Source organism: Podarcis pityusensis (assembly GCF_964106645.2).
Source record: "Podarcis pityusensis genome assembly, chromosome: 4".
Classification (NCBI taxonomy): Eukaryota; Metazoa; Chordata; class Lepidosauria; order Squamata; family Lacertidae; genus Podarcis; species Podarcis pityusensis.
The window spans coordinates 88,011,106-88,035,681 of NC_138027.1; positions in this window are offsets into that span (position 1 = coordinate 88,011,106).

Sequence of the window (24,576 nt, forward strand, 5' to 3'; positions counted from 1 at the left end):
AAATCTATAGTTGAGAAAGATATGCAACCAATGCAGCTTTCCCCAGTATTGCTTGTCTCTTTTGTACCCCATTATCTGACCCTATAAAATTATAGTGGCTATTAATAATCCTACAAAAAGAGTTCAGGTATGATCCAAACTAAGCATTTCAGAAAACCAAATTGATTTTTCAGGTTGTTCTTTGAGTATGTGCTTAACTCGCTTCTAGAGAAAGTCATGGATCCTAAAAGCGCTTAGCTTCGGCTGGATCCTTCAACATTTCTCCATTGAAAATAGCGATGTCCTATTCCACAACAACAACAACAACCAAACAGCTTATTTATCATTTATATCCCACCCAACTGTCTAGGTTGTCCCAGCCACTCTGGGTGGCTTCCAACATAGGTAAAAGCACAATAAAGCATTAAACTTTTTTTAAAAAAAACTTTCCTATATAGGGCTGCCTTCAGATGTCTTCTAAAAGTTGTATAGTTACTTATCTCTTTGACTCAGGGGTCGCATAACTCCAGAACCTCTAACAGTTCTCCAGTGGAAATAGGGACGTCTGAAGGAAAAGCAGGACATTCCAGGATCAAATCAGAAACTGGGACGATTTCTGTAAATCTAAAACTGTCCCTGGAAAATAGGGACAACAATAGCAGGGCCTGGGAGCATGCAACATGTTCAGTTAGATCATTCATTGAAATGATCAAGAACTTTTCCATCTGAATTTTCACCGTTTGAAATATACCTACTTATCTCAAATAGCATTGATTGAATTCAGTGGAACCTAGGGCTCATCCATGCTCTCCAGCCACTTTCTCCTGGGAAAACCTGGAGTTTACTGCTAAATCGGAATCAGTTTTTCTGCGGATTGATGTTTGTTCCAGTTCAGCAGTAAAGAGCAGGGCTTCCCCTGGGAAAGCAGTGGGACAAGCAGAAAACCTTTCGAATCTGCGCTTTGAAGACAGGGAGTGTGGACAAGCCTTTATAGTACTTCTGAATAGATGCAGATATGATTGCCCTGTTACTAGCAGTAACCATTGTAATAGAACGTCCTTGCAGTACAAAAAGGCACTTGAGAGTGCTCTAAAGTGTCCTTCTAAAATAGCCTTCATTTTGTCCTCATCTTTGCAGCATATTCCCCTAGTGCCCGTAAAGTTGTATTTTGCTTGTTTGTCTTCTTCTTCTTCTTCTTCTTCTTCTTCTTCTTCTTCTTCTTCTTCTTCTTCTTTTTATACTACAAAACTGCCTCATTCCATTCTCTGAATTTGGTTTTTCTCATCACTTTTTAATAGCCACTTTTGCAATTTTCTGATCAGACCAATAAATGTTAACAGCTTGTATTAAAGATTTTACATCTCTTCTGTTAAAAGCACTTAACAGAAGCACAGCCCCTAGTAAAGAACCTATGATGAAATGAAGAGCTTTGGTATACTAGACAGTTAAGGCTTAACTATGGGGAAAATACGCTGCTAAAACATCACTGAGGTTTATATTTGACAAGCATTGGCAGTAAGTGAAATAAAGAAAACATACAAGTCCAACTGGTAGAGCATGAGACTCTTAATCTCAGGGTAGTGTATTCGAGCCCCACGTTGGGCAAAGGATTCCAGCATTGCAGGGAGTTGGACTGGATGACATGCACACACACACAATTTTAAATCTCAGCTTTTCAGATAGCAGATCAATATCTGATGTAGAAATATTTAATGTGGTTTGCTTATGCAGTTTTGCAGTTTTCTGGTTTTGTGCAAATCAGAGAAATCAAAAGGAAAAACATACAAACACACATACAGTCATACCTCATGTTACGTTTGCTTCATGTTACGTTATTTCAGGTTACGTCCTGCGGTGACCCGGAAGTACCAGAAAGGGTTACTTCCGAGTTTTGCTGCTCACGCATGGGCACAAGCGCTAATTCATGCTTTGCGCATGCGCACAGGTGCCAAATCGCACCGTGCACCTGCACAGATATGATGCTTCAGGCTGCGCTCTTTTCATGTTGCGAACGGGCCTCTGGAACAGATCCCATTCGCAGCCAGAGGTACCACTGTACCTCCATTCAGGAGCACAGTGGAAATATTTTCAAGTATTGGGCAGCAGAATTCTTCAGGCCTCATGTCCTCCCCCCTCTAAACCCACTGGGGTTGTGTGGTGTGTTCAAAGGAAAATGCTCCACATCTTGCCTCTGCCATAAATGCTATGTCACCTTTGGGAAGCCAGAGTTTCTTAACCCCACCTTTTCAAAAGATACAAAATTGGGAATGCTAATACAGTGGTACCTCGGGTTAAGAACTTAATTCGTTCTGGAGGTCTGTTCTTAAACTAAAACTGTTCTTAACCCGAGGGACCACTTTAGCTAATGGGGCCTCCTGCTGCCACCGTGCCGCCACCGCACAATTTCTGTTCTCATCCTGAAGCAAAGTTCTTAACCCAAGGTACTATTTCTGGGTTAGCGGAGTCTGTAACCTGAAGCATCTGTAACCTGAAGCATCTGTAACCTGAGGTACCACTGTAATTATAGTGAAATTGTTAGGATTACTGGCAAATAATGAGTATATATGAAGTTTAAAACAGATATTGGGGAATGCATTCCATCACCCCTGAACATTACCCATGTTGGCTGAGGCCAATGGAAGTTGGAGAATATATAGGGACTCATAGAGGCTCCATTCCTGTTCTAAAAGCACTCTATAAATGCTATATGTCACAAAGTGAAATTTATAGAATGTTATAGGTTGAATGGGCTGGAAGAAATAAACACTGCTCTTTACAACAATTGATTTTCATATATTGATTCTCTGTATTCTCAAATGTCTTACGTTAAGTCTGATTATTTTATCATTTTTTTAAAAGATGGAAAAAAATCAACACAGGCTTAGTGGGAGCCCTATAATTTATTTGTCTTCTTGTTGAAAAGTTGTTCCAGTTTCCAACCAAGGGACCACGACATTCAGAAAGTCACTTTCCAGAGGAAACTCTGCTTCACAGGGAAGCAGGCACGAGAGGCTAGCAGATACAGAAGAACTTGTCATTATTTCCACAGTCAGCTTTGAATCTAAAGCACTCCATGATTCAAGAAAGCCAAGGACCTATAAAATGATGGAGCGACTAAAGCTCTGAGATGTTTTGGTTTTGAAAGGCAGAGCCTGCAGGCAGGTAGTTTATGCAATATGGAAACAGGCATATGAAAGGGCTTTGATTTATTAAAGAATGTTTTATCACCTGTGCTTTGACTGTGGGGGAGCTGAGTCACAGAAGAATGCAAGTCATAATGATTACATGTATTCGGGTTGAAAACATCTATTGTCTCTTTCCCTTCCCACCATCTTTCTTGCTGTTAATCCCCACAACTCCACTGTTGTCTCTCTTGAAGGTATTAGGATGATGAATAGGCCACATACACAGACATATATGTATGTATATGATTTTAAAGGAGTTCGGGGGTTTTAGTTTCTTTTATTAATCCGTATTTTTCAGCTGTTTGTAGCTTGCTGCCTGGCAGGAAGGATGGGATAGAAATTTTTGAATCATTCATTCGTATTTGTTATACAGGACTTTTCAGAGTGAAGGAATGCAGTTTCTGGAAAAAGTTGCAAAGTTTTTTGTTTTTTACTTGACAGGCAGTCAGTTAGAATTGTAGCAGCTATGGCAAGACTTAGGGCTGTTTCAAACCCTGTGCAAGTTCCACTCATCCAACTAAACCTTTCCTCTCCTGCCCCAAACATGCCCCCCAAATTTGCTCTGGAGAATCTTGCAACTCTCTAGATCTGGTTTTAAGTGTGCATTGGGGAGGGGGGGAGGACTGACAGGGACAGGAGAGGAAGAGAAAGTTCTATTGCACACATGTGGAACTGCAGCATACGATGCCATCCATGATATTTCAATCAGGGAAAGGCATGAATATAAACCAACAACCAAGTTGCGTGTGGAGGTCCCCAAGCCACCCCTCAAAATAATTCACAAATCACATGTAATTTTAGTTTAAGGTTTTGGGCACTATTTTGGCCACAACTTTATTAAAATGCATAATCTGTGAGTGGCATTGGTTATGACTATCTGTCCCCTCGCCTGGGACAGAACTGACTTTCCAAACTCCCTCGGAAGCCAGTGAAGGGAAAACAATGTTGGGGATCAGTTGAGCTGAGCGACAGTCCCTCAGCACTCACCCAACCAGCTCCCCAAGGCTTGCAGGCCCTGGTCCCATTTCAGGGATTGGATGAAATCATGGCAAGCCCCAGGATTCCTTTAACAGAATTCCTTTCCACACCACCATTGGAGGCGCAGGCACAGCCTATCCTGAGCCCTCTTCCACCAATTTTTATAACCAATGCCTAACCACAACCTTACAAGTTGTGACGAATTGCTAAGTAGTAGGCAAAAACCAAATGGCACCAGCCAATCAGCCAAATGGACAAAATTCCTACTAGGCCCCTGCCCCAACGGCAGACGACCCCATGACAGGCATAGCAAGGTCATTCGGAACACAGGGCGGGCGGGTGATCCGATGCACTCTGCGAAAGAGAAAGCAAAAGCAGAGTGCCCCAATATTTAAAGCCTTTGGTCCCACCCACCCAATTTGGAACATGCAATTTGCCCCAGCAACCCGGTCAGCCAATCATTGCTTCAGGCAATAACCATTAACCTGCCTGGCAACAGAGGGTTGGCCTGGCAGACCCCACCGCAACACATACTCTCATTTTAGGGAGAACACACTTTGTACAACAGGTCATGTAAAATGCAAGCCCATACCTGTCTACTCAGAAGAAGGGATGGATGGCTCCCTCTGTTTCTGGCCCATGTCAAATGCTCTTTCATAAGTCAGTTCTGACCTGCTTCTGAATTAAAACTGCATTTTAATATCTAAGTACACATTTAAGTAGTATTCCTAATAAAATACATTTTAAAATATGAATTTATTTTTTTCCTAAAACGCATTATTTTTAGTGAATTTTTTGTACTTAAAAAAGAAGAAGAACTGCACTATAAGGTTTGGATAAGAGGGCAATCTGATGGATGCTAGTGGCAGTCTGATGGATGTTAGTCCTGGAGGTGCAAATTATGCCAATTTGCTTGAATATGTGGAACAAGCTAATTCTTCTTAATCAGAAGTCTCATTGGACAGGATTACAACCTTGGTATAGAAGTAGTTGTTCTGGCTACTGCTTTCAGGTGGCTCAATCATACTTAAGCGCTCCTAATTCACAGTGGCTCAAATGGAAGAGTTGGTCCTGTTCTTATATCTCTATGATTAGCATCGATGGGAGCTAGATATACTTAACTTAAACATGAAGCATGCAAAATCTCTCTTGTAAATCAGATGCAGAAGTATAGTGATTTCCCTCCTGGAGTGTCTGGTTTTTGTTTTTTGTTTTTGTTTTGTTTTTTAGCTTCTGTAAAGCACACACATCTAGCACAGATATTAGTTTTCAGGTTACCTATAAACAACTCGTTCAGGGGCAAACCAAGTTATTCCAATCAATTAATCAGCAGTGCTGCTCCCATGTCATTGGTTGATTTTTAAACTTTTATTACAGGCAGATTTTTGTTTGTGAAGGCTTCATCTGCTCTGCCTCACACTGATACTTATCCTAAAGTTAGATAAAAGTAATTGAAGCACATCTATTTAATTGCTCTTGTTTTAAGGGGAGAAAACCATAAATGAGTGTGAATAATGAATATGCTGTTTTTCGTAATTTGCTTGAAACCGGCACTACACTTTTGACTTTTTATTAAAATATGTTACTGATATCTGGAGGTGAGACACTGCTGAAAACTCTCGGAGTATTCCCTCAAGTAATAGCATATGGAGTCTGAATTCAAGCAGCTGACTGATGTTTATTTAAAAATGTTCTGCTGAACTAATCCATTATACATTGCTTCCATTTTTTCTTTACCCTCTGATTTCTATCCAGCAGCATACAATGCTAGAGTTACATTATTTAAAAAACAAAATAAACTACCTGACTGCAATGCAAAGTGTTGTTATGGTTCCTTGCTAAGTAATTAGCTGTTTTGTTTTATGTGTTTGGGAAGCTGGAGCCTGGGCTTCATAAAGAGAAAATATAATTAATGATCAAGAGTAACTTCAAGCCTTGGGAATAGGGCTGCTCATGGTGGCAACAGTGGAAGGCCGGGTGTGTGGGACTGTTGGTCCCAATCCCTATGCAAGCTTCAGGCCATTGGACAATGGATATTGGAGTAACTCAGACCTGCCCACTCATATTTCAGAGCTTTCCACTGGTCTTCAGAGCATTCCATTGCATGCCACTGGTGGGTCTTTCATGGGTATGAATGGTTCTGGAACTGGTGATAAGGTCTGGGTCAACCTTTGAGAAACTTGCATTCCAGGTCAACCCCTACTGACTGTTGGGATTCCATTCCACCCTTTGCTGCAGACATGGGATTGTTGCATGTCACATGTCTGTTTACAATCCAGCACAGATTGCTGGTGTGAGTGGAACTTCCGCTCTGTATTGTTTTTGTTTTTAGTCTGTCTCCGAGAAGATGGCAAGGAGAGATGCAAGGTTTTCATTGTACTGATTTATGTGTAATAAATGTGTAGTTTAGTATGTGTCTACAGCCTCAAGCCTCTTCTGTTGCACAGTTTACACTGCTGAGTAAAGTGTGCTCAAGTCTGCAAGCTTGAGTCACTGATCATGTCGGAGCAGAGGTCGTGGGATCTCTGCAGCGGCAAGGCTGAAGGGAGACGCTCTAGCTGGGGCCGAGCCAGCTGGCCTTTCGACACCCCCCCCCCCCCGATTCTGACAGACCAGCTCTTGGTGGACCTACCATCCAGGCAAGTTCTGCAGCAATCAACTTCATTACTCCCTCCCCACCTCAAACTGTATTTCCCTTTTAGGAAGAAGAAGAAGAAGAAGAAGAAGAAGAAGAAGAAGAAGAAGAAGAAGAAAAACCCACAACATTCCAGAATAACAATACTGAACTGCTTTTCAGGGTTGTATGTATCCTTGGTTTGTTTTTGTTTTGTTTCATTTTGAAAGCCTGCTGATTATATTTCTATATTGTTAGTTGCTTTAAACTGCTGTATGTACACTACTTGAGGATTCTTTGGTTAAGGAAGACTAACAAATAAAAGGCTGGAGAGCCTTTTTCCTGTTCTTCCTTTGGAAGATATGCATCTAGGGACAGATTTGCCGATTTCTCTAAGCTTGTATACTACTTTGTCTTTATTGTACAGCTCGATGATTAAGCCCCTTTGTGGCAAGAAACACTGATTGTACCGGAACAACGTCCGGGTGCTGACTCACGAGTTGATGTTGCTTCCATCAAATACATGAGTAATTGTAAAGAAGAAGAGAAGAAGAAGAGAAGAAGAGTTTGGATTTGCTATCCCGCTTTATCACTACCCAAAGGAGTCTCAAAGCAGCTAACATTCTCCTTTCCCTTCCTCCCCCACAACAAACACTCTGTGAGGTGAGTGAGGCTGAGAGATTTCAGAGAAGTGTGACTAGCCCAAGGTCACCCAGCAGCTGCATGTGGAGGAGTGGGGACGTGAACCCGGTTCACCAGATTACGAGTCCACCGCTCTTGTTTATACACCTAATTGTGAAGCAGTTGCCCTTGGTGATATATTTTTGTGTGACTTTGCATTTTGTTAATATATCACTACTCTGTATCTTGTTTGTTGGCTGACTGCAACTGGCAACTTTGGGGGTCAACAGCAGTCAGGTGATATGCAATATTCAGAAGGGGCCTCAGACTGGATCCACAGCACATTCAGAATTGGGACCATATGACTGCTCTTCTCCCATGTGTCCATTTTACTTTTCTCCCACAGGAATTTATGGCAAGGAGGTATGTAAAGACATTCACTCAACAGCGTATGTGTTTCAAACTGTGCCTATTCAATGTTTCTTTTATATCCTGGGTTTTGCACAGCTTCCTTGGTGCATGCTAAAGCAGGACAGAATATTGGGAGAACAGCATCAAATCTAATGAACTGACACTAAAAAACACTGTCTACCAATCGTTCCACCTACCTACCTGTCAACCTACTTATCTAAACTTTGAAGTACGTGTCTAGCTCTTTGCATGCAGAATGGTTCCGGATGCTTTACTATTCCTAATTATCTTTGCAATACAGTTTATAGTTCTGCAAACATTTTGCCTGCATTCCCATTCCCGCCCTCCCGCACTTTCATTAGTGCCTTAATCCATTTGGCTATCTGCCTATCACCTGTCTTTCTCTCCTCCATCTCATGCATAAGCACCTTATGTTGTAACAATATCAGCCACGTTGGTTTTTAATTAGATTTTATTTTAATCTGCTGTGGGATTTCACTTTCTGGTTCTGCTCATGCTTGCATATAATTCTGTCTTGGGGAACAGAAATCTGCCAGCCTCTACCAGTTGCAGAGCTTAGACCTTCTTCCACTCAATAACATCAAAGCAGATGGCCTACAACACAAAGGAAGTTTTTCAAGCAGTTCATGTTTTGCAGTGTGATTTACCAAGGATGGGTTCACTTGATCAAACTGAACATTTTCTAGCTCAGAGTTTTGTTTCATTTTCTTTTATCCTGTTGCTCTAAAGTTGAAACTACGAGCTCCACAGCAAGTGGCCTGTTTTAGGCTATTGTTTCTGCTCATAATGAAATGGTGTTTTATTGTATTATCCTAGACCCTGCAAGTGTTCCTATTTTCCAGGGACAGCCCTGGATTTACAGAAGACATCCCAGTTTCTGATTTGATCCCGGAATGTCCTACTTTTCCTTAGGACGTCCCTATTTCCATTGGAGAAATGTTGGAGGGTATGGAGTTTTATGACCCCCAAGCCAAGGAGATAAGTAACTATACAATCTTTGTTGAAACAAAATAAAAAAATTCCTTCCAGTAGCACCTTAGAGACCACCTAGGTTTGATATTGGTATGAGCTTTCATGTGCATGCACACTTCTTCAGATATTTCTTCAGATTCTTCAGTGTGCATGCACACGAAAGCTCATACCAATAACAAACTTAGTAGGTCTCTAAGGTGCTACTGGAAGGAATTTTTTTTTTTTTTGACTATGGCAGACCAACACGGCTACCTACCTGTATATACAACCTTTAGAAGACATCTGAAGGCAGCCCTTTATAGGGATGTTTTTTAATGTATAATGTTTTATTATGTTTTAATATATTTTGGAAGCTGCCCAGAGTGGCTGGGGCAATGCAGTCAAACTGGCGGGGAATAATAATAATAATAATAATAATAATAATAATATGTCCCTATTTTCATCAGAGAAATGTTGTGGGGTATGCAGAAATATCAGTTTGCCAGAAGCAGTTAGTACATGCACACATGGGCAAGTGAGCTAGCAAAAACTTGCAAAGGAGAGTAGCTTTCCCATACGCATTTCCAAGGCTGCTACATAGTTCTGCTTATTTTCTTTTCCACTCTTATATCTGAAGTCCTTAAGCCATCACAATTCTCACAGTATGCTTAAGGGGTCAATTTGCACTTCACTTGTGCATCGAGTTCTGCTGTTTAAAACGTAATCTGTCCATTGCACCCCTGGGGTCTTAGTGAATAGGAGTATTTAACACAGCTAAATCTACCGCCTGCTAGGAGAAGCTTAAACCCCTGGAGAGGTGAGGTGGTGCTAGCTGAAGCACATTTTGCAATGCTTTTAGAACAAATGTGGGTTCCTTTCCCCCTGGGAGCACAGCCAATATATTTTTATAATGATACGTTACACGACATTGTGGAGTCCCTTCATGTGCAACACACATGCTGAGATGTCTTCAGCAGTCATGTTTCTGTCCTGATGTCTAGTGTCAAGCATTTTATGGGCTGTTTCACATAAATTTATCTCCCAACTTTTCAATGATGAAGACAGCAAAAGGTCTCTAAGTAAGTTGACAGGTTTTGTTTTGTTTTGTTTTTTGCAAAGCAGTTGTAGATCTACTTAGTGGATTCTACTGTATAATAATTTATAAGGAAAGAGTATGTGGAATAAGATGGAATACTCAGTTCCCTCACTTTCTGATGTTTAGAGGTTCGTATACAAATAAACGAATGAAGTCAAGGTCTAAATCAGGGCTGGCCAACTCCCAAGAGACTGCAATCTAGTCATAGAGTTAAAAACTGGCAGTGATCTACCCCCTTTTGGGTTCAGAGCAAAAATGTGATCTGCCAGTGATCTACCACAAATGTCCAGTGATCTACCTGTTGGACATGCCTGGTCTAAATGAACTTAATATATTTCTTTTACATGTGCATGCAAGAATTCAAAACTAGATCAAAATACAATCTCTGACTAATAGCCAATAGAATATTCAATAATAGCTGGATAATCTTGTACGGTTTTAGACGGCGTTCTTCACAGCCTTGCAATGCATTGATTACAAAAGCAATGTTCAAGATGCTTTGCCCAACATGATTTGAGACTTAGACAGTGGCATCTGCTTGAAGAGATTCACCATGTGCATGAACTTAGGCACTCATGTTGCATACAGTGCTGCTGCAAGTTCAAAACATAAGAAGAAGAGTTTGGATTTGATATCCCGCTTTATCACTACCCGAAGGAGTCTCAAAGCGGCTCACAATCTCCTTTCCCTTCCTCCCCCACAACAAACACTCTGTGAGGTGAGTGGGGCTGAGAGACTTCAAAAAAGTGTGACTAGCCCAAGGTCACCCAGCAGCTGCATGTGGAGGAGCAGAGACGCAAACCCAGTTCACCACATTACGAGACTACCGTTCTTAACCACTACACCACTACACCAAATAATTCAAAACTCTTCTGCAATACATGAGCTTGTATGGAGGTAGGTGCCAATGCTTACTATTGCCAATACAGCACCATCTGTGAAAAGGAGGAAGCATTAGAGCCTTGTTCATTAGGGCAAATGGGGCACTGCCCAGTCAACATCAGACCGTCTTCAACTAGCCCCACCTTCTTTCTAGGAGGTGGCAATGACAATCAACTTTCTCCTCCTTAGTTTCAGGGTTCCTGAGCACATGGGTGATTCTAAATGTGTTCAGCTTAGCAAAAGGACCCCTGGGTCAGAAGCTGCAGTAGGGAAACTTGCTTTGCAAAAATGTGCATTTTAGGCAACTTTGCATACAATATTCTGCATATCAAGAGAAATCTGCATTAAAATGTTGCTGGATTTTATGAGGATTCATTTTTAAAAAATAAATGCAGTGGTACCTCAGGTTACATACGCTTCAGGTTACAGATGCTTCAGGTTACAGACTCTGCTAACCCAGAAGTAGTGCTTCAGGTTAAGAACTTTGCTTCAGGATGAGAACAGAAATTGTGCTCCGGCAGTGCGGCAGCAGCAGGAGGCCCCATTAGCTAAAGTGGTGCTTCAGGTTAAGAACAGTTTCAGGTTAAGTACGGACCTCCGGAAGGAATTAAGTACTTAACCCGAGGTAAAAGGTAAAGGTAAAGGGACCCCTGACCATTAGGTCCAGTCGTGGCCGACTCTGGGGTTGCGGCGCTCATCTCGCTTTATTGGCTGAGGGAGCCTGCGTACAGCTTCCAGGCCATGTGGCCAGCATGACTAAGCCGCTTCTGGCGAACCAGAGCAGAGCACAGAAACGCCATTTACCTTCCCATCAGAGCAATACCTATTTATCTACTTGCACTTTGTGCTTTTGAACTGCTAGGTTGGCAGGAGCAGGGACCGAGCAACGGGAGCTCACCCCATCACGGGGATGTGAACCGCCGACCTTCTGATCGGCAAGTCCTAGGCTCTGTGGTTTAACCCACAGCGCCACCCGCAACCCAAGGTACCACTGTAAATAAAGCACAAACTGATATGGAAATGTGGAGAACAGATCTTAAGAGCATAACAATGAGGAAAAACTGAGAGAAACTGAAATTGACTGATTCACCTTCTGTGTCTGCCAGGGCCCACTTAAGATTCCTGCGTTTTTTCACCAACCTCACAGATGCCCCGAACACCTTATTGGCTAAACAAGCCTTTGTATCATTACAAAATAATACTACTTGGCATAAAAACCTACTAGATATCCTATCCAGATACAATCTACCTGAGTTTAATACCCTCAAATTGTGGAGCCCTGATAAAGTTCGGGAATGGATCTTTGAAAAAGACGCCTTTTTGGACTCCACAAAGATAAAAAACTCTGGGTTTTCCTACTGGTTTCCCCGAGTAAAAGCAGTCAAAATCTGTGCCAACTACTTGGTGGAGATCACTGATCCCACCCCTCGGAGAGCTTTTACTATGGCACGGTTTCAAACACTGCCAACTGCATATCTGACCGGTAGATTCACAAAAACCCCAGTAGAACATCGTTTATGCCCTTGCCTTATGAAAATTAAAGAGGATCTTACACATTACCTCCTCTATTGCCCCATCTACTCGGGCTTTAGAGACGCATTGCTGCAAATTATACCCAACTCTATAACCAATCCTGAAGATAGAGTAAAATTTTTGTTAGTCGATGCAAACCCACGTATTACCCATGTGGTAGCGGTTTTTGTGATGAAGGCCATGAAAGCCAGGGAAAGATTTATGGATGACAATGTAAAGACCCCTTCATCGTCTGTTTAACTCGTTGCTTGTTCTCCCTCTCTTTCTATTTTGTGGGATGAAGGTTTTGTTGGCGTAGTATGTAATGAATTTTAATATTTTTTAACTATTGTTGTGTTGATGTTGGTGTACAGGCATGGTCCTCACAATAAACGGATTTGATTTGATTTGACTGATTCACCCATCTCTACATGTAACTGCACCCTACAGAGGGAGAACAGTAATGGAAGATCAGTTGTTTTCAGGGAGGCAATGTCTCACATTGCTGTTCTCCTTTTTTAAGGAACCCATGAATTCCACAGAACACACTGCTGCAAAATCCGTGTGTGTGTGTGTGTGTGTGTGTGTCCCCTTGCAGCTTTTCTAGCCTTCAGGGTTCACAACCGAAATCTCACTAGAGCTTCTCATTTTGCTTCTAGGGCTAGAGAAGAAATGTCGCATCTGGCGGCTTTCCCCAGTGAACTCAATCCCAGGGGGTCCATTTTAATCTGTGTAGCATTTCCCCTAAGTGGAACTCTGACAAGTATTCAGTCTGGCCAGGTATCAAGAATGAGGTGAATTTCAGCAGGCCTGGAATTGGGTGAAGCATCCCAGAAGCAGTATGTAAAATTCCTCAGGGCTTTCTTTCCCACTTAAAAAGATATATATATATGTGATGGGACGATGAGCTGCTTGTGCGTAAAATCCAAGTCCCTCAGAGTTTGGTCATGTTTCCAAACCTCTGTCTGTAACGGAGCCCCTTAAACATGGCTCTGTCAGTCGCTTGCAGATTCCGACAGTGGTTGCTTTCGGAATCGCTTCCAACATAAAAGCTCCTTAACGGAAACACGTCTTCTGGACTCTCTGCGTGACAGTTTCCGGCGAGGAGTGGGTGTCCCTACAGGAGGTCCTGAAACCTCCCCACTGTTTTCGCTGGAAGTGTCTCGGAGACATCCCTCCTGCTCACTTTCCCTCAGCTCAGCTCTTCTCCCCCTACTGGTTCCCTCTTCAGCTGCTGAGTCTCTCCCAACCTGTGTGAGCCCTTCCACCTCCCTTCCTTCCGATGGCAGTTCCCTGACATCCACCTCCCCTCCAGGGCCCCCTTCACCCCCTCCCGCCCCCTCCTCTATGGGCGGTGAGGAGGCAAAACCCCGGAAGGAACTTCCTTCACCTTCCGATGTCTCGAACACTTCTCTCCACCTGTTGCGGTTCCTGGTCTCGAAGTACTCCTCCTCCTCAGAGTCCATCTCCCCTTCCCCTTCCGAATCCGTGAATCCTTCCAACTCCTCCTCCTCATCGGTGGTCCCAAAGTATTCCCTCCGGAACCTCTCCACAGGCTGAGGTTTCCTTGGGAACCTTTGATGGAACGTTTCTATCAATACCTCGTCATTGATATCTTCTGCCATTACCCAAGTGTTTTCTGACTCCGGTTCTCCTTCCCACGCTACCAAATACTCCACCTGATCCCCCTTCCACCTGGCGTCGAGGATTTCTGCCACATGGCTGCTGCATTCCCTTTCTTCTATGATCGGTCCCCGAGTGGACCTCCCTTCTCGTCCCCCCTCATACGGTGACAGTAACGACCTGTGAAATACTGGGTGCAGTTTCATGTGGTTGGGTAACCGGAGCCTGAAAGCCACTGGGTTGACTTGTTGAATGACCTCAAAGGGACCCAACCTCCTGGGTCTTAATTTCTTACAACCTCCTTTGAACGGCAACCCTTGGGTTGACAGCCACACCCGATCTCCCACCCTTATGGTTTCACCTTCCCTTCGGTTCTTGTCTGCCTGCCTCTTGTATTCTTCCTTCGCCCTTTCTAAGTTGAGTTGGAGCTGACGATGGATTGCTTCCATTTCTTCTACAAAATGCTCGGCTGCCGGGACGCTCCATCTCTCCCCTCCTCCCCCTGGGAATGCCCTGGGATGACACCCATAATTAGCCAAGAAGGGGCTCATCCCTGTGGACACATTCTCTGCATTGTTGTAGGCAAATTCCGCCAGCGCCAACCTCTCTACCCAGTCATTCTCTCTGTCATTGACATAACACCTCAGGTATTGCTGGAGGACACCGTTTGCTCTTTCCGCCTGCCCGTTGGTTTCAGGGTGCCGGGCAGTCGAAAAGTTGACCTCCACCTGCAGTAAGCTCATGAGCTTCCTCCAGAACCTGGAAGTAAATTGTTTTCCCCTGTCTGAGACCACCCTCAATGGCACCCCGTGCAACCTAAAAATGTGTTCTACAAATAACTTCGCTGTCTCTTCCGCCGTGACTGCATGTGAACAGGCTACAAAGTGGCACATCTTTGTTAGTAGGTCTACCACCACCATGATGGCTGTTTTCCCCTTGGATTTCGGCAGATCAGTCATAAAATCTATCGACACTGCCTCCCAAGGTCGTTCTGGGGTTGGTAAGGGTTCTAATAGCCCCGCCGGCGCCCGCCTCTCCCCTTTGGCTCGCTGGCATTGCTCACACCCTCTTACATACTCCCGTACATCTTCCCTCACCTTAGGCCACCAAAATTCCCTGGTGACCAACCACATGGTTTTGTGTTGCCCAAAATGCCCCGCCGTGGGGCTGTCGTGCAACTGCTTGAGTACCCTCCCCCTTAAGTCTCCTTCGGGGATATACAGTGCCCCTTTGTAATACAACACTCCATTTCTTTCCTCAAAACCCCCTGGTTCCTCTCCCTCACCCCTAAGACCTCTGAGCTTATTCTGGGCATATTCATCATTCTCTGTTTCCTCTACCAGTTCTCTTTGCCCCACCAATGCCGCCCCACACACCCAGCGGTCCTCTGGGATGACATGTCTCTCTTCGGGCCCCCCCTCCCCTTCCAAATATTCAGGTTTGCGTGAGAGAGCGTCCGCCCTAACATTTTCTGGACCTGGCACATAACAAATTTCAAAGTGAAATTTGGAGAACTCCTGGGCCCATCGCACTTGCCGTTGGTTGAGCACTCGTGCCGTTCTCCAATACTCTAAGTTCTTGTGGTCCGTGCACACTTGCACCTTATGTTGTGCCCCAATTAATAAATGCCTCCATCTCCTGAACGCTTCATGAATGGCTAGTAGTTCTCGGTCATACACCGTGTAGTTCCTCTCAGATTTGTTCAGCTTTCGCGAAAAAAAGGCACACGGTCTCCACTCTGACTCCTCCTTCCCAGGCTGCAGAAGCACCGCCCCCACAGCCCGGTCTGATGCGTCCGTCTCCACTCGCATCGGTTTTTGTAAATCCACATGCAGGAGCTGTTCTTCCGAAGCGAACGCCCTTTTCAGCTCCTCAAAAGCTCGCTCCGCCTCCGCCGTCCAAACGAATTTCCTCTTACTGCTGAGACAGTCCGTAATGGGAGCCGTCAAGTGGGCAAAATTTCTGATGAACTTCCGATAGAAGTTTCCAAATCCAAGGAATCTTTGCACATCCTTCCTTGTTTTCGGTGTTTTCCATTCCAGTACCGCTTGGACCTTGCCAGGATCCATGGCCAATCCCTTGTCCGACAAGCGGTACCCCAGGAATTCCACCTCCTTGGCATGAAACTGACACTTCTCTAGCTTCACCCACAGCTGATTGGCTTGCAGTCTGCCCAACACTTCCCTGACGTCTTTTACATGCTGCTCCTCAGTCTCTGAATATACTAACACGTCATCTAAGAAGGCCACACAATTCTTGTAAAGCAAAGGCCCCAGGACGTGGTTCATAAACGATTGAAAGCACGCGGAGCCTCCTTGTAGGCCGAAGGGCATAACTAAATATTCAAATGCCCCCAAAGGGGTGAACATGGTGGTTTTCCATTCATCCCCCTTCCTTATTCGTATCAGGTTGTACGCCCCCCTCAGGTCCAGTTTAGTAAAAATCTTTCCCTTCCTGACCCTTGTCAAAATGTCATCAATTCTGGGCATCGGGAAAGTCACTGGTTCTGACACTGCATTTAAGGACCTGAAGTCCACTACAAGCCTGGGTTTGTCCGTGTTTTTTTTGTCCACAAAAAACACTGGGCTGCCCCCCACCGCCCTGGACTCTCTGATGAACCCTCTCTTCAGGTTCTTGTCAATGAACTCTCTTAGCTCCTGCATCTCTCTGTCTGACATGGCGTACAGCTTGCCTACAGGGAGCTGTGCCCCAGGGAGTAAATTGATTTGACAGTCAAAGGGTCTATGTGGGGGTAGTTTGTCTGCCTCCCTCTCGCTGAAGACGTTGCTCAGGTCGGCGTATTGTTGGGGAACCTTCCCCTTCTCCGTTACTTCCGTCCCTGCTAGAGTGGCTCTGGCCCCTCCTTGAGCCTCCCGCTCTTTGCAGTGTTCTAGACAATGTGCTGACCCAAAGGAGACCACTCTCTGATGCCAGCCCACTAGCGGATCATGTAACGCTAGCCAGCTCATCCCCAAAATAATGGGAGCTCCTCCCAAGGTAGCCACATTAAACGCTATTAGCTCAGTGTGTCTTGCTACCCTCATTATCATTGGGACGGTCTGCTGGCTGACTTCTCCTCCCAGCAGCTCCCTTCCATCGATCGTGGTCACCTGCAAAGGGTTACTTAAAGGGATAGTCTGTATCTGGTGCTCAGCAGCAAACTCCTTACTCATGAAATTGCAGGAGCTGCCTGAGTCCAATAGCGCCTTTATCTTTAGTGGGTGTCCGTTAGGCAGCTCTAGTAACACCTCTATCACTAGGGCGGGTTTAGGAGGTTCCGGGGTGGGCACTTTCACTGCTCTTTGGCCTGGCTGCTGTGCCCCGACGGTGGCAGCCAGGCGTTGGCTTTTACTTGCTCCGGTACCTTTTCCTCCCTCTCCCCAACAGCTCCCGCCATTCCTTGCCATTCCTTTCTTTGGGGGCAGACTCTGGCAAAATGACCTGGCTGTTGGCAGAGATAACATTTCTTGGCGCCCTTTCCCTCCTTCTTCCGCCCTTTACTGGGCTTTGAAACTGCGCGCGCGCGCTGTTCCAATTTCCATCGGCTCTCCCGGCGGGAACGGTGGCTCTGGAATCTCTGGAATGCGAAGCTCCCTCCAACGTTCCCCCTTCCCTTCCCGCCTCTCCAAGGCTCTCGCCTCTTGGCGCGCTCCTATGGTCAGCGCTGATTTGGTCAGCTGGTCCATAGACTCCGCCCTGGGCGCCCGGGAAAGTTCGTCTTTCACAGCCGAAGAAAGCCCTTCTTCAAAGAGCATTTGAATGGGTTCCGCCGATAGATCCCACCCCAATTTATGGATCAACATGGTAAACTCAGTCCAGTACTCATGCACAGATCGGCTCCCCTGTTTGCACGCCATTAACTGTCTGCGTACCACTCCCTGCTCAATATCGCTGGAAAACATCAAATCCATTGCACGAAAAAACTTCCTCGTATCCTTCAGGATGTCATTGTTTGTTGCCATCAGGGGCCTCACCCAGTCTTTCGCCCCCTTTTCGAGATGCCCAATCACAAAAGCCACCCGCAATTCCTCGTCGGGAAAGTCATCAAACTGCAGATTAAGGGCATATTGCATCTCTGTCCTAAAGGCATGATAGTCCTTGGCCTCCCCCCCAAACTTCTGCACCAATCCTGGCAACTTTCTGGCGAGCGGGGTGGTTTTCCCCTTCTCTGCATCTTGAGCCCTCCTCTCCTCGAGCCTCGCCGTCTGCAGCGCTAGCTGGACCTCCAACGCCCTGTACCTTTCCTCCAGGCTTGGACCCGCTCCAGCTCCTGCTTCTCCGGTTCCGGCTGGGTTGCTCATGATGCCTTCTCCTGCACAAACTGCTCACAGAGACTGTCGGAATGCTGTGATGGGACGATGAGCTGCTTGTGCGTAAAATCCAAGTCCCTCAGAGTTTGGTCATGTTTCCAAACCTCTGTCTGTAACGGAGCCCCTTAAACATGGCTCTGTCAGTCGCTTGCAGATTCCGACAGTGGTTGCTTTCGGAATCGCTTCCAACATAAAAGCTCCTTAACGGAAACACGTCTTCTGGACTCTCTGCGTGACAGTTTCCGGCGAGGAGTGGGTGTCCCTACAGGAGGTCCTGAAACCTCCCCACTGTTTTCGCTGGAAGTGTCTCGGAGCCATCCCTCCTGCTCACTTTCCCTCAGCTCAGCTCTTCTCCCCCTACTGGTTCCCTCTTCAGCTGCTGAGTCTCTCCCAACCTGTGTGAGCCCTTCCACCTCCCTTCCTTCCGATGGCAGTTCCCTGACAATATATTTCAACAACAAAAAAATGTGTGCCCAAAGTTACAACTTTCCACATGCTGTGTGACAATCACTGTTTCGTCTCTTCATATTTGTATGCCAAATCCTCTGCTCGTGGCTTGAGTACCGCAAAAAAGAACGTATAGTGATATCTATTTTTCTTCTTCTTATTTTTTTTAATGATATTTATTGAAAAAAGAGTTTTTTTTTAAAATTACAAAGAGAAAAGACAAAACAGAAAAATAAAAAATAAAACCATCATTTTCAAATTCTCCACTTTCATTACCTTCTTTCTATGACCTCCTCCTCCTCCCTTTTCTTGTATCTTGATTAGTAGTTGTCCCAGCAAATCCTTTCCATAATTCATAGTATTCTGTCATTACATTACCTTACTCTATTTTCATCTTATCTTATAAAAAACCTTAAAGCTTAAGACTTACATCTTATTTTTACCAACTTCTCATGACCATTACCTTTTTACCTAATTCTTTAAACATTTTTACAAGAGCCAAGTAATTTCATTTCAACATTTTTCTAACATTCATCAATTTTATAAAACATTCCTAATGATAGAAAAAAGAAATAAGAACAATCCAATCTTCTTCCAGTGTCCCTTCCTCCTGGTCCCGGGTTTGTCAGTCCTTTTTATCCCATTAGTCTGGCACATTAACCTGGTGATCTTATATCTGAGGCCCTCAAGTCACTTCCATGTCCCTTCCGCAGCTCTTCTTCATATTTTCCTTTCACTCGTGGGAACTCCAGCTTGGTAGTGTTTTTGACCCTTTTCAACAAATCAGCCCCTTTCCCATAGTCCAGACTAGACTCCATGTGGTATTTTAAGACATGTTTCAAATACCCTCCAAAATTGGGAGCCCCCACAGCTCCAAACATCTGAATGCCCATTGCCAGACTCGGAAAGTCCAAACATCTCTGCATAGGGGGGTCAGTCCAACCCCCCATTTCCAAATCAATCCAAACTTTATCTTTCCAAATCTGGTTTTTTCCAAGTTCATTTGTCAAATCCAAAGGCTCATTTTCTTGCAGGGCCAAAAGTTCCTCCCTTTCTGGCGCCCAAGATTCAGCAACATTCTCTTCTCTCAACTGTTCTGTCATGGCACACTCCTGTTTAAGTTCCTGGGTGGGCTCCATATAGTTTCCCACTACCTGTTCAAATGTTCTGGCTGCATTAGTCATCAAATCCGTCTTCTGACTTAACTGATCCAATAGGGCATTTATTTTACAGAAAGCACCCAGCAGTGCTTCTGAAAACATTGTCCTGCAAGGTCACAAGTCCTTTCCCACGGTTGTAATCTGTGGCAGCTGCAAGCTCCCTAGAATTAGTTACAGTTTCACAGTCCCCCTCTAGGGGGAAAACTTCTGGTTGTTCTTTCTTTTAAGGACAATAGCAACAAAGTTTCTTTTTAAAAGATATTTTGTCAATATTTGTTCCTTTAAAATGCGAAAGGAAACAGTGGAATCACAATGTTACTCTTCTTTTAACTATCTGTCAAAAACATTTGTCTCTGATCAATGAGCTTCAAACATCAATTCTGACACCCCGCTCCAGGATCAGGACGGTGGAAAGTTACTTTACTTTAAACTCACTTCTGCAGGTTTAAACAGTCCAAAAAAGATCCCCCTTCTTCTCCTGCTACCGAAGGGGGGTTCAACGATTTTAAATGGTGAAAACCAATCCTTTGAAAGTGATTACCTAAGCTCTAGTTTACGTTGTCTTTGCTTTCTTCTGACTACAAGGAAACGGAAGGCTGACTTCCTGTTTAGACCTTCCCGTTTCAGTACTAAATTAAGGTAAATTTTTAAGTCCAATTCCTTTCTAATCGCCAGTTCTTATTTGAAGTCCAATTGTTCAATGTTTAAGTACTCAGGGTGATTATTTTAGATGCCAAATTGTCCCAGGAAAAAGTCAGCGCTCTCTGGCAACGGCTGTGCGGCTTCGCTCCACGGAAAAAGCAATTGACTCACAGCACCGCGCCACTTCCCCCTCTTCGCTTTGGAGCCCGTTAGTGGGTTCCTTTGCGGGTGGGGGGGGGCACTAAGGGTGCCCGCCGAGTCCCACGGTCACAGGCTTCATCCGCCTGTGATTTCTAAAAGGGTCCCCGCTTCGCCGCAGCGGAAAAGACCCGTTTTGCGCGGAGCTGGTCCCTCCGGTTCAGAGGGAGTCCGCCATTGCCGATGGCGCCACCCCGGAAGTCCGCGTGCGATCTATTTTTCTTAAAACAACAACACCACCGCACACAATCTGGTGCTGAGTTAATTCATACTATCAAGGGACAATGCCAGAGTAAGGGTAAGTACCAAAGCATTTTTTAATTGTATAATATAAGTAAGGAAGGGGGGGGGAGAGAACTCACAAACTACCTCTGTCTATATATCATCCACAGCATGGACACTGCATATCTGGGATCTGGACGTGGGTGGTGCTGTGGTCTAAACTACTGAGCCTCTCCTTGGGCTTGCAGATCAATGGTTCACTGGTTCAAATCCGCTCAATGGTGGTGAGCTCCTGTTGTTCTGTTCCAGCTTCTGCCAACCTAGCAGTTTGAAAGCATACCAGTGCAAGCAGATAAATAGGTACTGCTGTTGTGGGAAGCTAAACAGCATTTCTGTGCATTCTGGCACTCATCACGGTGTCCCGTTGCACCAGAAGCAGTTTAATCATGTTGTCCACATGGCCAGGAAAGCTGTCTGTGGACAAACACCAGCTCCCTTGGCCTGAAAGTGAGATGAGCGCCTTTGACTGAAGTGTCCAGGGGTTCTTTACCTTTACCTATATCTGGATCATGCATACGGATATTAAACCAATCTTCTACCTATTTATTTACATTGCCATCTACTATGAAAACATCACAAGGCACTTAATCATGAATTCCATTTTTTTTTTTTTTAAGTTGCAATAAGCTGGATTCTGCAGCACCAATAACAGTCAAGGTAAAATTAAGTTTAGATGTTGCTAACAAAAGGCTGACATCAGTACCCTTCAAACGTCTCTGTAATGAAACCAATAAAAGCTTGTAGCTGTACTAAATATTTAGGGCAGGATTAAACTAAGTTGTTGCATGCATGGAGCAAGTTCTATTTATGTACTGGGATTCCCTCACCATCTGCTAAATCTGTTCAGGAAGATTGGGGGAACCCCCAGAGTAGAATATATGGGGAGAAGAGGGACCTCTTTCCCAAGCACATACCCCACTTACTGAAACACTGAGTTCCACCCTTTGTTCTTGCATAATACTTATTCCAATCACAACTAAGTACTTCTTAAAGTGGGCCGAAAACAATAAGATGCATTTGAAGGTACTTGAAGTGAAGGGGTCAAAGCATTTTGTCATAATGATAGACTGTGTCCATTAGGTCCGTTTAAGAGACAGGGAATTTCTTATGCTATGTTTAAATTTCCATTTCTATCTCTCCATCTGGATCGAAATGAATCCCCGACGCTGCTAACAACATAATCATCATAATAAAATGCTTATTAACACAATTAAAGCAAATCTTTCATAAAATAAAGCATAAAATCCTAATCATAATAGATATAAACCCAGCGACAACATGATTAGCAATACAAAGGACGCAGGAGGGCAACGCTCTGAAAACTAATACAGAGATTGTACATCTTCCTCTCCTCTCCTCTCCTCTCCTCTCCCCAACCCAGCAGATGTGGGTTTCGCATGTTCAGGCTCAATCTTTAATGCCTCTCGTGACCATAGCTGTCAACTTACATATTTGAAAATAAGGGACCAGCAGCCTCGAAAATAAGGGATCAGCCACCAAAATAAGGGATTTTCCGAACGCAGGTATGTTCAGCTTCTGAACCTCTCCGAGCCAAAGGCAGAAAGCCCAGCCAGCAGCCAAACGAAGCCTCAAGCGGTGGTTCCCACAGTGCAGCAACCCGGCAAAGGGGATGAAGCAAGGAAAACACAGCGCTGGGATAAGGGACTTTCCCACCAAACAAGGGAAGGTTGACAGCTATGCTCGTGACCCATCAGAAGCTGCACCCATTGCATTTTATGTGATGTGAGGAACCACCCCAACACATCTCCTTACCGAAGCTGCCAGAATAATTCTTACTTATGATGAAGAAACATATCAGTCTTTCTGTTTATCAGTGGTCTTGGAAATTTTCGCAGGTGATGAAATTTGCAGTCTTAAGAGCTCTTTGACTGTAGTAATCAATACACTGTCTAGGTAAATTACCCTTTGTTGTAATCCCTGAAACCTTAGAAGCTAAATTAATGGTTTCATTACCATGCTAAAAACCCTTGGGCAATTCACAGGCCGAATACCATTACCCTGCAGTGTTACAACTCTCTCCTTTCTTGAAGAGCCTTTGATGTTTCCTGTAATTCAGATGCACAGAGTGGCTAAAAACAGCTTTGCTTATTTCTCTACACTGCTCCCCCCCCAAAAAAAGAGAGAGAGTGCTCAGTTGCTAGAAAGTGCTTGGACCAATTACAGTTATCTTTCCTGTAGAGATGGACATTAACAGTTCTTTTGAAAAAGAAATTAGCTATATGGAAGATATCTCCTCATAGATGAATAAACGTAAAGGCTACAAGACATGACTTGAAAACATGGGAGTGAAATGGGGAACATGCTTCTCATTTGATTCACTTAATGCTATTTGTATAGCACTTTTGAGTGTTCAAAGCAATTCACATATATTGCTCCCACCGGCAGGTGGTGTTAGGGAACATTTGCCAATTCCTTCCTCCTCCACGGAAACCCACTGTGCTCCTTTCAACAATGTTCCAGCAGAGCCAGCTGAAGACCTTTTGTTGCGTGAGACAAGATGGAGCATGGGAAGCAGAGTCTGATCACTGGTGGCAGGGAACTTTGGTCCACTGTAAAGATGTCAATCTGAAGCTTAGGTATGCACACAAATCTCTCCCTCAGAATATAGGTCCCAGAGAAACCGTCTGTGAAAACCAAAAGAATTTCCCTAAGCTCTGTTTTGCCAAGTGTTAAATGTGGATCCCACGTTGAGTTGTGGGGTTTGTTTTTGCAAATTGCTAACATAGATTGCCATATGTCTGGATTTCAGTGATTCCACCCAAACACTATTTCTGACAGCTGATTTCAAACTATGTCCAGGAAATTCTGGACATCTGGCAACCTTACTACACCCCTCTAGAGGAAGCCATTTTCAAATAATCAAAAGTAAACATCAGGATAGGAAAAGCATATATTAATGAGCAAGGGAAGTTTTCTTCTTCTTCTTCTTCTTCTTCTTCTTCTTCTTCTTCTTCTTCTTCTTCTTCTTCTTCTTCCTTAAACTTGTATACTGCCCTTTATCTATAGATCTCAGAGTGGTTCACAACATAAAAAAGACAAGATAAAAAAGACAAAATACATAATAAAAACAAGAATAATGCCCCCCCCCCGACACACACACATTTTATTGTTATTATTTACTCGTCCGAAACGTATTTTGGTATTATCCAGGAATCAATTCAGTACTTAACTGACAATACTTAACTGATAACTGATAATATTTAACTGATAACCTTGTAAATGAAAACTACCAAGTTTTGGTTAGGGATGTGTTGGAGATTTCCTGAAGGGAGAAAAGTTAGTCTTTTCCAAAACTCCTTTTGCTTCTCTTGAAATTGCTCATCTCTTTTATCCAAGCAAGGTCCAACATCGGACTCAAAATGTTGAAATGGGTGAAATATGGTGGGAACTGGAGGTTGCCTAGATTGTTGTAATCATTTTATCAAGGTCACAGTGTGTTTCCAGATATAGCCCGGCTTTGCTGATTGGCTCCTACAGATTTTATAATAATGGGGTCACTTCAAAAATGGCCCGGAAGCAGGAAAATGACCAGAGCCAGGAGAAGAAGATGAAGGAGAAGAAGGAGAAAGGTTTCAACATCAAAAGTAAAACACAGTGGCATAGTGTGGCCAGGGCCACAGGATGGTTACCTCAGGCACATAAT